Source organism: Gobius niger (genome assembly GCF_951799975.1).
Source record: "Gobius niger genome assembly, chromosome: 8".
In the NCBI taxonomy this organism is placed as follows: Eukaryota; Metazoa; Chordata; class Actinopteri; order Gobiiformes; family Gobiidae; genus Gobius; species Gobius niger.
The window spans coordinates 6,113,510-6,126,167 of NC_136859.1; the positions used below are offsets into that span (position 1 = coordinate 6,113,510).

The 12,658-nt window shown below is 40.9% G+C and overlaps 1 protein-coding gene across 3 annotated transcripts in view; it reads left to right on the plus strand.

Annotated features, from left to right (window-relative positions):
• Positions 1-12,658, plus strand: part of kirrel1b (kirre like nephrin family adhesion molecule 1b) — a 224,307-nt gene that overhangs the window by 145,755 nt on the left and 65,894 nt on the right. The window lies entirely within an intron of this gene.

The following is a 12,658-nucleotide window of genomic DNA, read 5'->3' on the forward strand; positions in this document are numbered from 1 at the left end:
TTTATATGGTTAGTCTGGTGTTATAAGTGATTTGCCTCAGGTGCACTGTGGAGTGTGTCAGACTGTTTTTCATGCAGGCTAGCTGATACCATAGAAATGTGCTAGCCTTGCACTAGCCTAGCGCCACGAAACTCTTCAAACATAAGAGCTGCATGAATTACACAAAAAATATCTCCAGAAATCAGCAACACTCTGGATAACTAGGAAATGAGGCTCTATGTCAAAAATCCTGAAATATCCCTTTAAGCTTTAGGCCAGGGGGTCCTCAGACTTTTTTCTCTGGGGGCCACATTGTTGTTCCTGACTGTGATGGGGGGCCGGACTGGGTTGGCTATAACATAGAATTGTATGGCCCAGACCATATCTATATAATAGTATAGGCCTTTAGAATGCTGTGATGTCACGTGCAACCCAGCAATTCTGATCTCTTATGTAAGTGCCCTCTGCTGGACACCTGTGGAATTATGTTTTATTGATTCAAATTGCCCTCTAGTGGCTGGAATGACTAAACTGGTTATTTAGTTAAAATACCCACACTCCGTACTTTTTTTTGACATACTCAGGGATTTGTGCTCTACAAGTCGGGGGCCAGATCAAAATCATCTGGCTTTGAGGACCCCTGCTTTAGGCTCTCATAGGTCAAACTATAAACTTTATCAACCCCATCGTGAGCTAAACCATATTCATGTCTCTTGAGAGAAAGAGCGTCCGCTGTGGCGCGGACCGTCCCACGCTTGGCGTATACGCGAAGCAAAACAAATGCACATGTTTTGTGGGGAAAAATATGGGGGTAATTATTGGGAAAATTATGAAAACATTTTGAACAATTTTTTTCAAAGGTTGGGAAAAATTGTGTGAAAAATTAGAAAAAATGTGGGGACAAAGGTCAAGACAGTAAATGGGGAAATAATTTGGGGGAAATGTGTGCCCATTTGTTTCTGAATCAATGTCAATGTATATGTTTGCAGCACTTTTTGTGTATCTTTGCAAAAATATCACTTCATTATTGTTATTGAGTGAATCCCCAAAAATTAATATTAAGGCAAATGGTTATTTATAAAGCGCCTTTCTATCTGCTTTAGGCACTCAAAGTGCTTTACATCAAGGAACCAGTGACACTCTCATTCACACACCAGTGTACGCAGACACTGGGGTGGGTGAAGTGTCTTGCCCAAAGACATGACAGCGTGCAATCGGATTCCATCCTCCAATCACATTTCTATTTTATTCTATTGACCTTTATTTAACCAGGTTTGTCCCACTGAGATTAAGAATCTCTTTTTCAGGGGAGTCCTGGCCCCAGAGGGGAATCTATTGTACATGTTTTTAGTGGTAGGGGAAACCGGAGTACCCGGAGGAAACCTGCGCAGACACGGGGAGACATGCAAACTCCACACAGAAAGGCCCCGTCCAGATGGGAATCGAACCCGGGACCTTCTAGCTGTGAGGCGTGAGCGATAACCGCTGCGCCACCGTCGCAAAAAAGATATTCATTTTTGTCAACATCGCCCGTTTGAAATGACTCGACATCGTGTTACTTCTTTGAGCAGTGACAGAAATACTGGGAATTACTTTCGTTTGTGGAAACTACTCAATGTCAACATGGCTTTTTCCTCCTCTCGCGCTCTTAAGGGTCTGAGAACTGCATTCCAGCATCAAGTGCCACGGAGAGAGACGTCTGGTTCATTCTTTGCTAAAGTACCTGCTCAGCTAAAAGCCATTTCCAGTGAGCTTAAGCGCTGTTGTAGCTCTGAACATTGGAGAAAGGGAGGGTTATGATAAAGCTGCAGTGCCAACAGTGTACTTTCTCTTCTTCCTTTAAGCTGTCTGTCACTGTGAGGCAATGTCAAGCACTTCACAGAAGATGGATTCTCTCCCCTCCTTTTTCCTGCAATTTCATCTGCGGCGCACCTCATCGCCTCATCTCCAAGTATTTTTGCACTTGAATTAAGCAACCCACTAAAAATGTGATAAACAATCTTAAAGCCGTACTGAGGAACTTGTTTGCCTTAATAAATCCTTTTCGTGGTCCCTCTGGGGTAATACAATTGTTAATGGGATGATTGGGGGGTCTTTCATCACCCCCTGATGTCTCTGGCCAGGAAACCAATAGAATCACGAAGAAGAAGCTAACAGGCTAACATACATTTTAACACATTGAGACCGCGCTGTTTGAGGGATTTAGCTGTTGAGTGCCAACAATCCAGACCATTTTTCCTGATATTTGTAGCACGACAGCATATTCTATGTTATAGCTATGGACACATGATATGGCTCGCTTGAAAGGTCAGACTCTAAGCTCTCTGTAGCTGAAAACCGTTGAATTCTACGTGCCTCGGTTCCTTAGATATCTAAGCTAAACAGAGGCTAGTTTGGATCAAAATCACATATTTTTTCTAGAAACTGAGATATTGTGTGTTTTATGAAACACTGATTAACTCCTCTCTCCTCTCAGGCACTAACGTTATGTGAAGAGGCAAATGCCTAAATATCTAAATATATAAACAACATTGTTCATTGCAGATCGATCGTTTGCATTTAAACAGCCTGGTTCTGGGATTGAAAACTTAACGCGGAAGTTTCTCAGCCGTCCTTGGACCGATTTTAACTATTTAACTTTTTTTTTTTTAGAAACGTTAAAATCCCAACTGTTGTGATCTTTCCATGGGGAAAAAAAAGAAGAAAAGAAACGCGATAATATATATATAAAATGTCTAGCCTGGTTGTATCATACCCTCGTACTTACTTTTTGTATAAGGGTCTGGAACTTCTCAATTGAGCTCCGTTATCAGGTGGGAGGGGTGAACTCCTTTGAAGCGATTGGATCTGATTTTCACTAGAGTTTGGTCCGAGTGAGTGAAGCAGCTATCAGCTATGCTCTTGGGAGCATTCCTTACACATTCAGGCTTCAATTTTAATTTCCGGATATTTGGGAGCCGAGCCAGAACGGACTGAAAAGCTTCTATTTCTTTCGTATCCGCCGCCATTGCCAAACTACAACCAGCAAATCAGTGCAAATGCTTGACGTCACCTACAACCCCGCTCGCTAAATGGTAGGCAGAAAGTCAACCAATGTAACGCAGCCTCTGAGATCAGACCCAGACGTACATGTAGGGAAATTATAACTGACCGGAGTTTACGGATGGATAAGGCCAGGCTATAAAATGTCCTGAACGTGACTTTTTACAAGTTTTTGATCGTCATCTATATCACTTCTGTTCATCACTGTGCTTCCAAAATCACACATAACGTGCATTAGAGTGTGTAGTTTCGTTATTTAAAATAGAAAACAAACAGCAAAAACAAGTTTTTCCGTGTTTGGCACTCAATGTGTTAAGAAACACCATATGCTGATTGATTGTGTGATTGATTTTTTGTTTGTTTCATTTGCCTTAAAGTGTAGTTTGTCAGCTGTTGTAAGCTGTTCATTAAAATGACTGTAAAAACATTACATTTGACTCGCTGCTGCCTAGATACAGTAACTAGATGAACCTTGGCAACATGTCTTCTGATGTACAACCCAGAATGTTCCTCAGTGAGTCTTTAAATCTGTCTCAAAAACACTCTCAAAAACACTCCGCTGTGGCCTTGGTGCCACATACGAATCCCGCGCTTCGCTTTCGCCCCTTTTTCCGAGCGACTCCTTCCCGCGGCTTTAGATGTAAATGCGTGGCGCTTGTGCCTTTGTCAGCAGCGAAGGGGATTTTCTGTAATTCAGCATGATATACCCGGGCTCTCCTCGGGAAAAAAAAGGCAGCCACTCACACCCCCGCCCTGCCCCCGCTCCTCCGAGTGTTAATACTCCGTACTTTTGTGGCGTAATCGGTTTTGTCAGGGCACTCGGCAGTTTTTTGGGACGCTGCGTTTGGTGCAGTGCTGAGAGATATTGCAGGGGAGACGTAAAAGTGGCCTCACATCATGGGGATAAAGTCAGGAATGGACCTGGTTATTTGGAGGACAATGTTGAGATGCCACTGAGTAAGTTCAGGTCGTTTTTCTTTGTGGAAATGAACTTCATTCTATATGCCGGCAAACAAAGTCTAATAACCTAATCCTTAGAAATAATCCATCTGCAGTTTTTGGCACAGCTCTAAAATTCTGTATTTATAGACTATTTCTAAATCAAAACACCCATTTCAAAAGATAAATCCAAGGCCTTCAGAGCTGCTCTTTTTGCGTAAGAGTGAGGTGGGGTTAGAAGGTCATCAGACGAGAACAGAAACTGGCAAAGTACTTCGGGATTTACCTTTGAGACAGGATTTCAGAGGCTTTTGGAGCAGATTTGGCTGCTTCTTTCTGGCAACTCTGGTGCTGCAGGCTAAAGGGCCTAACTCACCGCCCTGGAGAAGAGACTGAAGTTGCCGATGGTCATGGAGTTGTCTCTGCGACGTCCACTGGAGGTAAGGCGAGTCTGAAGGTGGTCGAACAGGTTCAATTCCGAGAGGTGTCTGATAGGGCTTCTCCACCAAGGAGCTGGTTCTGGGCTTGTTTAGAGCTGGTGTCGGGTTGGTTCCATACTGACTTGGTTTTCCCACAAAATCTTACTGCAGCCATTTCTGGTTATAAAATGCACACAATAAGTTTATGCTCCTGTCACAGCAGCCGTTAGCTAAAGAGCATGAAGCAAAACAACAGTTAGTTTCCTCCACAGAGATTGTTTTGGCTTCTCCAGGAAGTTATAAGCGTTAACTAACTAATATTGGTTGTTTGTCGGAAGAGAAAGCCACACCCCCAGCCGCTCACATCACTGGTGCTCGTTTCTTAGTCCAGCTTTTAACTGATTCCCAACCGGCACCAGTTTTTGGAACCAAGAGCCGGCATTTTTTCAGTGGATTCACGATTCTGAAACTGGAACCGGCCCTGAACCAGCACCAGCACCAGCTTGGTGGAAGAGGGCTATGAGTGGTCTGTGCGGTCTCAAGCAGCTGTGGCAATGTTGCGAACACTATTTCAATCAATCAGTCAATGGTTTTGTATCGCCCAATATCACAACAGGAGTTTCCTCACAGGGCTGCACCGAACATTAAAGCAATAAAACAAAACAGTAAATAAGACAATGTAAAGTTCAGGCAAAATAAGTTTCAAAAACCCAGTGGGAGAAAAGAGAAACCTCGCGGAGAATCACAGAAGAAAAGATCCACTCCCATGGACGGGAAAATAGAATCTTTAGAGAAACACAATTTTTCACTCTTTTTAGCCATTTTCTGGTAGAATATGAACTTGTTTATTGTAGCTAGTGTTAGCATCATGTTAGCATTCTCCGTTATTTATGTATTTATGGGCTGTTGAACCGCTTTGCTCCTCTCCATGTCTTTGTATCTTTATTTAGTAGAAAACTATATTCAGAATTCGGCGTTTGTTAAAGTAGTGTTTGAATAATTAGAGAAAGTTTAGATTTTTCTCCAAATTGTTTCCCCCTTTAACTGTTTTCAAACATGACCATATATGGGCGATGCCAGAGATTTCACGGCCGATGGGAGTCCCGAAAGAAGACGGGCCAAGATCACAGAACGTCCAGTCCTTGTTGGAGCTTTAGTTCTTCCTCCGGTTTTATATGGTTTCTTTAAGATCTCCTTGGTGTCCGACAGGTCTCGGAGACATTGCAGGGACGTCACAGAAACGTCTCACAGGTTGAGGACAACTAATAGTATTTGCAACACCACCGCATAGACCTTTTCAAGTCTCTGTGCAGTCTCCGCTGAAATCAAACCTGTTCGTTTTCACCAAGGCAACTCGAGTCTCCAACTAGTCTCCAGAGTGAGCCCTTAACCTATAGTTCAAGATGTAGAAAGGGAATAGAGCTCCACAGTCCCGCCCCTTGCGGTCTTGTTGCTCCGGTCCGGAAGCAAAAAATCCCTGTCTACACAACCGTCGATTTTCCAAAAATTAAAGTATTAAGAGTTTAACGTCACCACAAAAGCTAATCAGCAATTCGTGACCATAAAATGTTTCATTTCAATCCAAAAAGAAGACATAATGTTGAAGAAAAGGCAAAGGTACAAGGCTGTGACATCATTCACTTCCTGACTATAGAAACTCCGTATCCCAAGAACCATTGCGACATCGCGCCCGCTGGTCAAGGCAACCAGGTTTTCAGCAAACACTGTGAGTTTGTTTTACTTTGCAGACAAATGTTCTATATTATTTCACTATTAAACAATCTGAATCATGCTAATGGAATAACAATGATCGGTGGTTCGTTTAATTGGATCATAGGGAATATTTTTTTGATCCATCTGACGTTTTTATTACTATCAGTGTCAGACATGGATAAAACGTCAACTATCTACCTGCATTATGTTTTAATAAATTGTTTATAATATGTTGTCTACATTACAATAAACACGTGTGTGAACGTGAAGCTCCACCAATCAAAAGCCTCGTAGTAGATCATGGGACTCCCGAGCATCCTGGGTAATGTAGTTCTAGGACGAAGGCTCGCAGTTAAACTGTATTTTTTCGTAAACTAGATGGATCTCATACGTGCTTTTTTCACCTGCATCTGACTTTGCGGTCGCTTTATAACCACAGAGCTGTATTCAGCCCAAGCTGACGTAGTTACGGAGTTAAAGACTTTATTCGAAATCAATACGGTCTCAAAGCAAGGGGAATTTTACTTCCGGACCGGAGAGGAGGCGGGACTGTGGAGCTCTATTGTACCTGTGAAATGGCCCAATTTTAAGCAGTAATTCTCAAACGTGTATGATTTTTGAACAAGTTTAAAAGCTCAACCAGTTCAGCTTCAACCGTTTGGGACCAGATTTTGTCCCGGGACCTTCCGTTGGACATCTCCTCTCTGTGTTGTTTGTCTGGTAGACGTTACAGGGAAAAGGTCACTCCTGTCAAACACTCAGCGCTCACGTCTCTCACAGTAATCCGACTGTAAACTGCCCTAATCTGCAGCATGTGCATCCCATTCCAACCACGCAGCACGAAAGGTCATCTCCTCCTCGCTCTGGACCTTCACTTCCAGCTCTCCCTCTCTGTCCTTTCTCCTTCTCTTCCTTTTCTCTCACAAACAGTTTAGACCAAGCCTGTTCTGTTTTAGAAAAAGTAAATCGGAAAAAACTGGCAACTTTTGAGCTAAAAATCGGTTCAAAACTGCAGCAGAATAATCTCATTTATAGATTAAAAATGATCGAATGCCAGTAGTTTAATGCCAGTTTGAATCCAATTTCAGTCTCAATCTTTGGGCTCATAGTGTTGCTGAACCTAGACCCCAGATTACAATCAGTCGTCCACCACATGTGTGTTGTTTTACTCACACAGTCTGACACATATTTTCAGAAACTACAAGGTCAATGCTTTCAATTGAGGCATTGCACGGGCATATGTGCCCTGAACAAAAACAAAGCAAAAAAGCAACAAAATAGCGAGAAAAAAACAATGTCCGCCATTGCTGTAGTACCTCCATATAGCCGCTAGTGTCCTATTAGAAAGCATTGCACTTTAGACACGTTTAAAAAGCCTGGTTTTTAATTTTCCTAAACTTTCTACTGCTAGATATTCCTCCTGTGATAACACTGGGTTTAGCTGTCTGGTACACTAATGAGGGCTGGACTTTGATTGACAGGCCGTTAGCATCAGAGCTAATGGGCTAAGGTGAAGATCCCGCCCTTATGCCCTTTTTAGGAACATGCTCCGTCAGTGCAGGGGAGGGGGAGTCTGTAAATCCGCCATTATTTCCCTGTCGAACGTGGTTATTATGGCAAACAGGTTGGAGTAGCTGTCTGTTATTTTTACGGTCTATGGACAAAACATGTCTATAAAGCATAAAAAACAACAAAAAGTAACAAAAAAAGAGCAGAAATAGCAAGAAAAACAAGTTAAAAAAAAAGCTTTGAAAAAATGACAAAAAATAGACGAAAATACAACAAAAAAGCAACAAAAAAATGACAAAACACGTCAAAAAAGCGTCGAAAATATAAGAAAAAATACACAAAAATCCAACAAAAAAACAATGAAAAAACAACAAGAAACTTGAGCAAGCAACAAAAAAGCAATGAACAAGAATGAACAAGAAAGCGTCCAAAAACACAAGGCTGTAAGCTCAAGAAGTCAAGAAGTTTTTTGGGATTTGGGTGATAATGATCAGGAGGAAATGCGCTCGGTTAAGGCGGGGCTTAACCTCTTACCACCCGCCTAAACCGAATGCATGCTGTCCTCTTTGGCTATAGGCCTGTGTAACACCTCATTTGAAAGCTAAGACCCACAAAACTGATCTTTTTCGTTGCGTTGTTGCTGTGTTGTGTCACCTTTTATGTTTTTTGTGTTTGTTTTTTTTAGTTTTTGTCATTTTATTGTTGAGTTTTTGTCACATCTTTGTTGAATTTTTGTCACATTTTTGTCAGATCTTTGTTGATTTTATCACATTTTTGTCACATTTTTGTTGCATTTTTGTTGCATTTTTGTTGAGTTTTTATCACATTTTTGTCGCATTTTTGTTGAGTTTTTGTCTCTTTTTTGTTGCATTTTTGTCACATTTTTGTTGAAATTTTGTCACCCTTTTGTTGAGTTTTTATCACATTTTTGTCACATTTTTGTTGCATTTTTGTCACTTTTTTGTCACATTTCTGTTGAGTTTTTATCACATTTTTGTCACATTTTTGTTGCATTTTTGTCACATTTTTGTTGAATTTTTGTCACTGTTTTGCTGCGTTTACATCCTTGTTTTCTTCTAATTTTTTGTGGCTGTTTTGGTGCTTTTTTCCCAAGAAGCTTTTTGATTAGGGTAAAGCCAAACTGGAGAAAATGTGATTCGTTCAGTTAAGAGGAGTTAAGAGGTTAAATCCAGGTGCACACTGTTGTTTTTGTTCAGTGTATTACTATAAATGCATGGATATGTCTGGCTTGTGATCGTAGAAACATTTGTATTCAAACTGGCATTGAAAGGCTTTAAATCTTGCTCCCTGTATAAACCAGTGTAAAGTAAAGTGCGTCTGCTCTCACTCGTCTTCTCCATGGCCCCGTTGTCCTTGCAGCTGAAGCAGCGCCTGATAAACTCGTCTGCCTCTCTCTCCGTCTCTGTTATTTTTCCCCTTTTCCTCCTCTCCATCCATCACGGAAACACGTCAATTTTTCAGCGTCGCCGTCACTCCGCCACTCGCTGTTTCTCATTCAGGCCTTTCTGCTGTGGAGAGAACCCTGTCAGGACTGTAGTGTTCACAGGCTTTTTAAAGATGTCAATGTCTGAGGTGAAGAAGAGGAGGAGATGCACTGGCTGAGGAGGCAGACGGTTTTGTTAAAATGCCTGGATGATGAAAGGAGGAGAGTGGAGGCGACATGAGGAAGAATCCACATGTTTTGTGAGCACTAGAGCTTTAAATATCTTATAAAATGAATGAATTGTGGCAAAATTCAGGCCCTTTAATGTCATCAAAAAACCTGAACCAAGCACATTTTCTTCAGTTTGGCTTTACCGAAATCTGAAAGCTTCTTGCAACGAAAACGAGGATGAAAATGCAAAAAAAGTTACATAAAAAGAGACAAAGAAGCTTCAAAAGAGCGCCAAAAACATGAAAAAGCAACAATAAAACAACAAAAAAGTGACGAAAACTCAACAAAAAGTGACAAAAATATGTGGGGAAAAAAGGACAAAAAAGCAACAAAAACACAACAACATAAACTACGTAACCACAACAAAAAAAGAGATGAAAACACGACAAAGACGGTCCTAAAATGTGACAGAAATGCGGTAACAACAAGAACAAAAACGTTATGATCAGTTTTGCAGGGCTTAGCTTTCAAATGAGGAGTTACACTGTTGAGAAGCTTTTAGATTCGGGTAAAGCCGAACTCGGTTAAAGCGGTTGTTAAGAGGTTGAACGTAAATTTCTTCAAAAATAATGTCATTTCTCCATTACCCCGTGTTGTTTGCTTAAATACACACATTTTTGTCCAAATAAAATTTAAAACTCGCGACGTGATTTCACCATTTTATTTAAATAAAAAGTAGCTACAACTGGCATTAACATACAATTCTCCTGATCATATTTGGTGTAATTCCTCTGCTTAAAGGTTAATTATGGAACTTCTTTTTTTTGCTAAAATAATTGACGGTGCCGTTGCATTTCACCCCAGTGGCCTGTAGGACGCTCCAGGACCAATTGTTTTCAGGGTTTCTGGCATTCCATCCAGAAAACCTATACCAGAAAACCTACCAGAAACCACCAAAAACTTGAAATGAAATTTATCCTGTGGCGTCAAGAGGCCGCCATGACGGAACACAACGCCGATATTTATAAATTATAAAAGTAATTATAATGAACTAAGTAACTCCTGCCCCTAGAGGCCATAAGCGCCGCTGCAGGTGTCGTAGCAAGTTGCGTTTTTTACTCATTATTTGTCCGTGAGAGTAAATACTATGCTGACAGAAAAGACAAAGGGAGAGAGGGATATTGTTCATCCAATTACACGATGGAGATCTTTTTTTTCACTCAAACTTGGCTGTAAATACTGTTTAAGCGGCGCTAGCCCACAGTTAGCTTTGCCCGTTAGCCTATTAGCTTCTTCTTTATGATTCCATTAGTGTGTATTGGTGACTCGGACTCGGAGGCAGGGAAGTTTCAATTGTGTTTTTCAGGCCAGAGACACCAGGGAGATGAAAGACCCCCCTATCATCCCATTAACACTTGTATTACACCCAGAGGGACTTGGAAATGATTTATTAAGGTAAACAAGTTACTTAGTTCTTCTTTAAGTCTGTGCTCCATACCATATGGTGAAGAGCAAAAATAATAAATAAAATATATACTGTATATATTTGGTATTTGACAATTTGTATAATAACATTTGTTGAGGGAAAAGAAGCCTATCTCACTTTAGCACCATCTCACAGAACAGCTGTGCCTTCAGTCTATACTCGGTCTGCAACATTATGGGGGAGACTTTAACACATAGTTTTTGTGAGACATTGCTGTAAATGTGATAATGAACTGTTATTTTTATGTCTATCCCTTTGAGTCCTATTTTTTACTGTGTAGCACTTCGGTGAACTTTGGTTGTAACGCTGTAGAAATAAAACGTGATTGATAGATGGACAGATGGAAGCGAAGCCCCGTCTCGGCGTCTGAGGTCAGGTATAAAGTCCTGAGGTGGTGGTGTAAAGATAGACTGACTCACGATGAACTAGACTGAGCAAAACCAGAACAGACTGCAGGGTTTTAAAGTGGACACATCAGGCTAAATACTTTCTTTTTTTATGTTATAATGTTGTTCTCCTGTTGAAAACATACGTGGAACTGTATTTTTGGAGTCATCCCACTTTAGCCGTTTCTTCTAGGGATGCACCGATACCACTTTTTCTAAAACCGATACGAGTACTTTGATTTTAGTACTTACTGATACCGAATACCGAATATCTTACTTTTTTTTTTTTTTTTTTACAGCAGACTGGGTAGTGATTAATTAATTTACTAATTTCCTTGAGTAAAGTAGGCAACACTTTTAAGAGAAGTTATATCAAAATTGTGCAGATGTCTTTTTTTTTCATTCAATATAATTTAACATTTTTATTCCACTGTCAATCATAGACAGAAAAGCCCATGTCCAAAAGCTCCTCAATGCTTGTGCTTTATTCATTTATGTATTTTTTTTTTAACAATAGTGTTGAGATGTTACTTATTACTGCAGCTAAATGGTCTCTTTTCGCCTTTACTTCAGCTCCGTGTAGATTTTCTCGTGTGTTTGTAGCAACTTAGCGTGTAGCTACAGCGTTTTCATTGTTCTGCTGCAGCTCATTTTCGCTCAATATGGACATGCTGTATCTTTTTAATTTGGATTTTCTGAGGACCTTTTAGTCGCTGGGTTAGTTTTCCAGATGAATAAGCCCTTGGGCATAGTAGAAAGAATCGCCAGAACTGTTAGCCGCGAGTTAGCAGATTGTTTAGCAACATTAGCAACATTAGCCTGTATCTTGTAAACACTGCAGACTCCACACTGTAGCACGAACAACATTTAGCTCTGGTTAAATCCAGCACAGACTCTGATTTAGGGAGTGTCATCTGTAATAAAGTCAGCTCCTTGTGGAATATTGGATTTCCACTAAACAATTCTCCAGTTTGTTTCTATTTTCTCTCCTCAGCTATAGGAGCGCCGGCCACACGTCAAGTGGTATCGGTTTCTGGTATCGGGACCTCATTAATGAGTACGAGTATGATTATCAATCGCCACTAGCTGCTCTGCTTTTTGGCCACAACACTAGAGGCCGCCATTGCTGTAATACCTCCATATCGCCGCTAGTCTCCCATTGAAAAGCATTGGACTTTAGACACTTTAGACTTTAGAGCTAGATATTCCTCCTGTGATAACGCTGGGTTCGTTACAATTAAGGGGACCAGGCTGGTTTTCGTAAGAAGAATTTTAGAAATCTCGTGCTTAATAAGGGTTGGACTGTTAGCATTGGAGCTGCGCGAGCTACACGTCACGCAAGGGCGGAGTCTACAGTGAAAACCCCGCCCTTATGTCCTTTTTAGGAACATGATTTCCCCCTCGAACGGGGTTATTATGGTAAACGGGGAGAAATGAGGAGGAGCTGTCTATTTATATATAGTTAAAGCTTTATTTCCTGGATTTTGTTACAGAATAGGTAGATCATGGAAATGCTCTTCATGACCCATAATGAGCCATTCTTTTCCTGGCACCGTAAGCAAAAAACGGT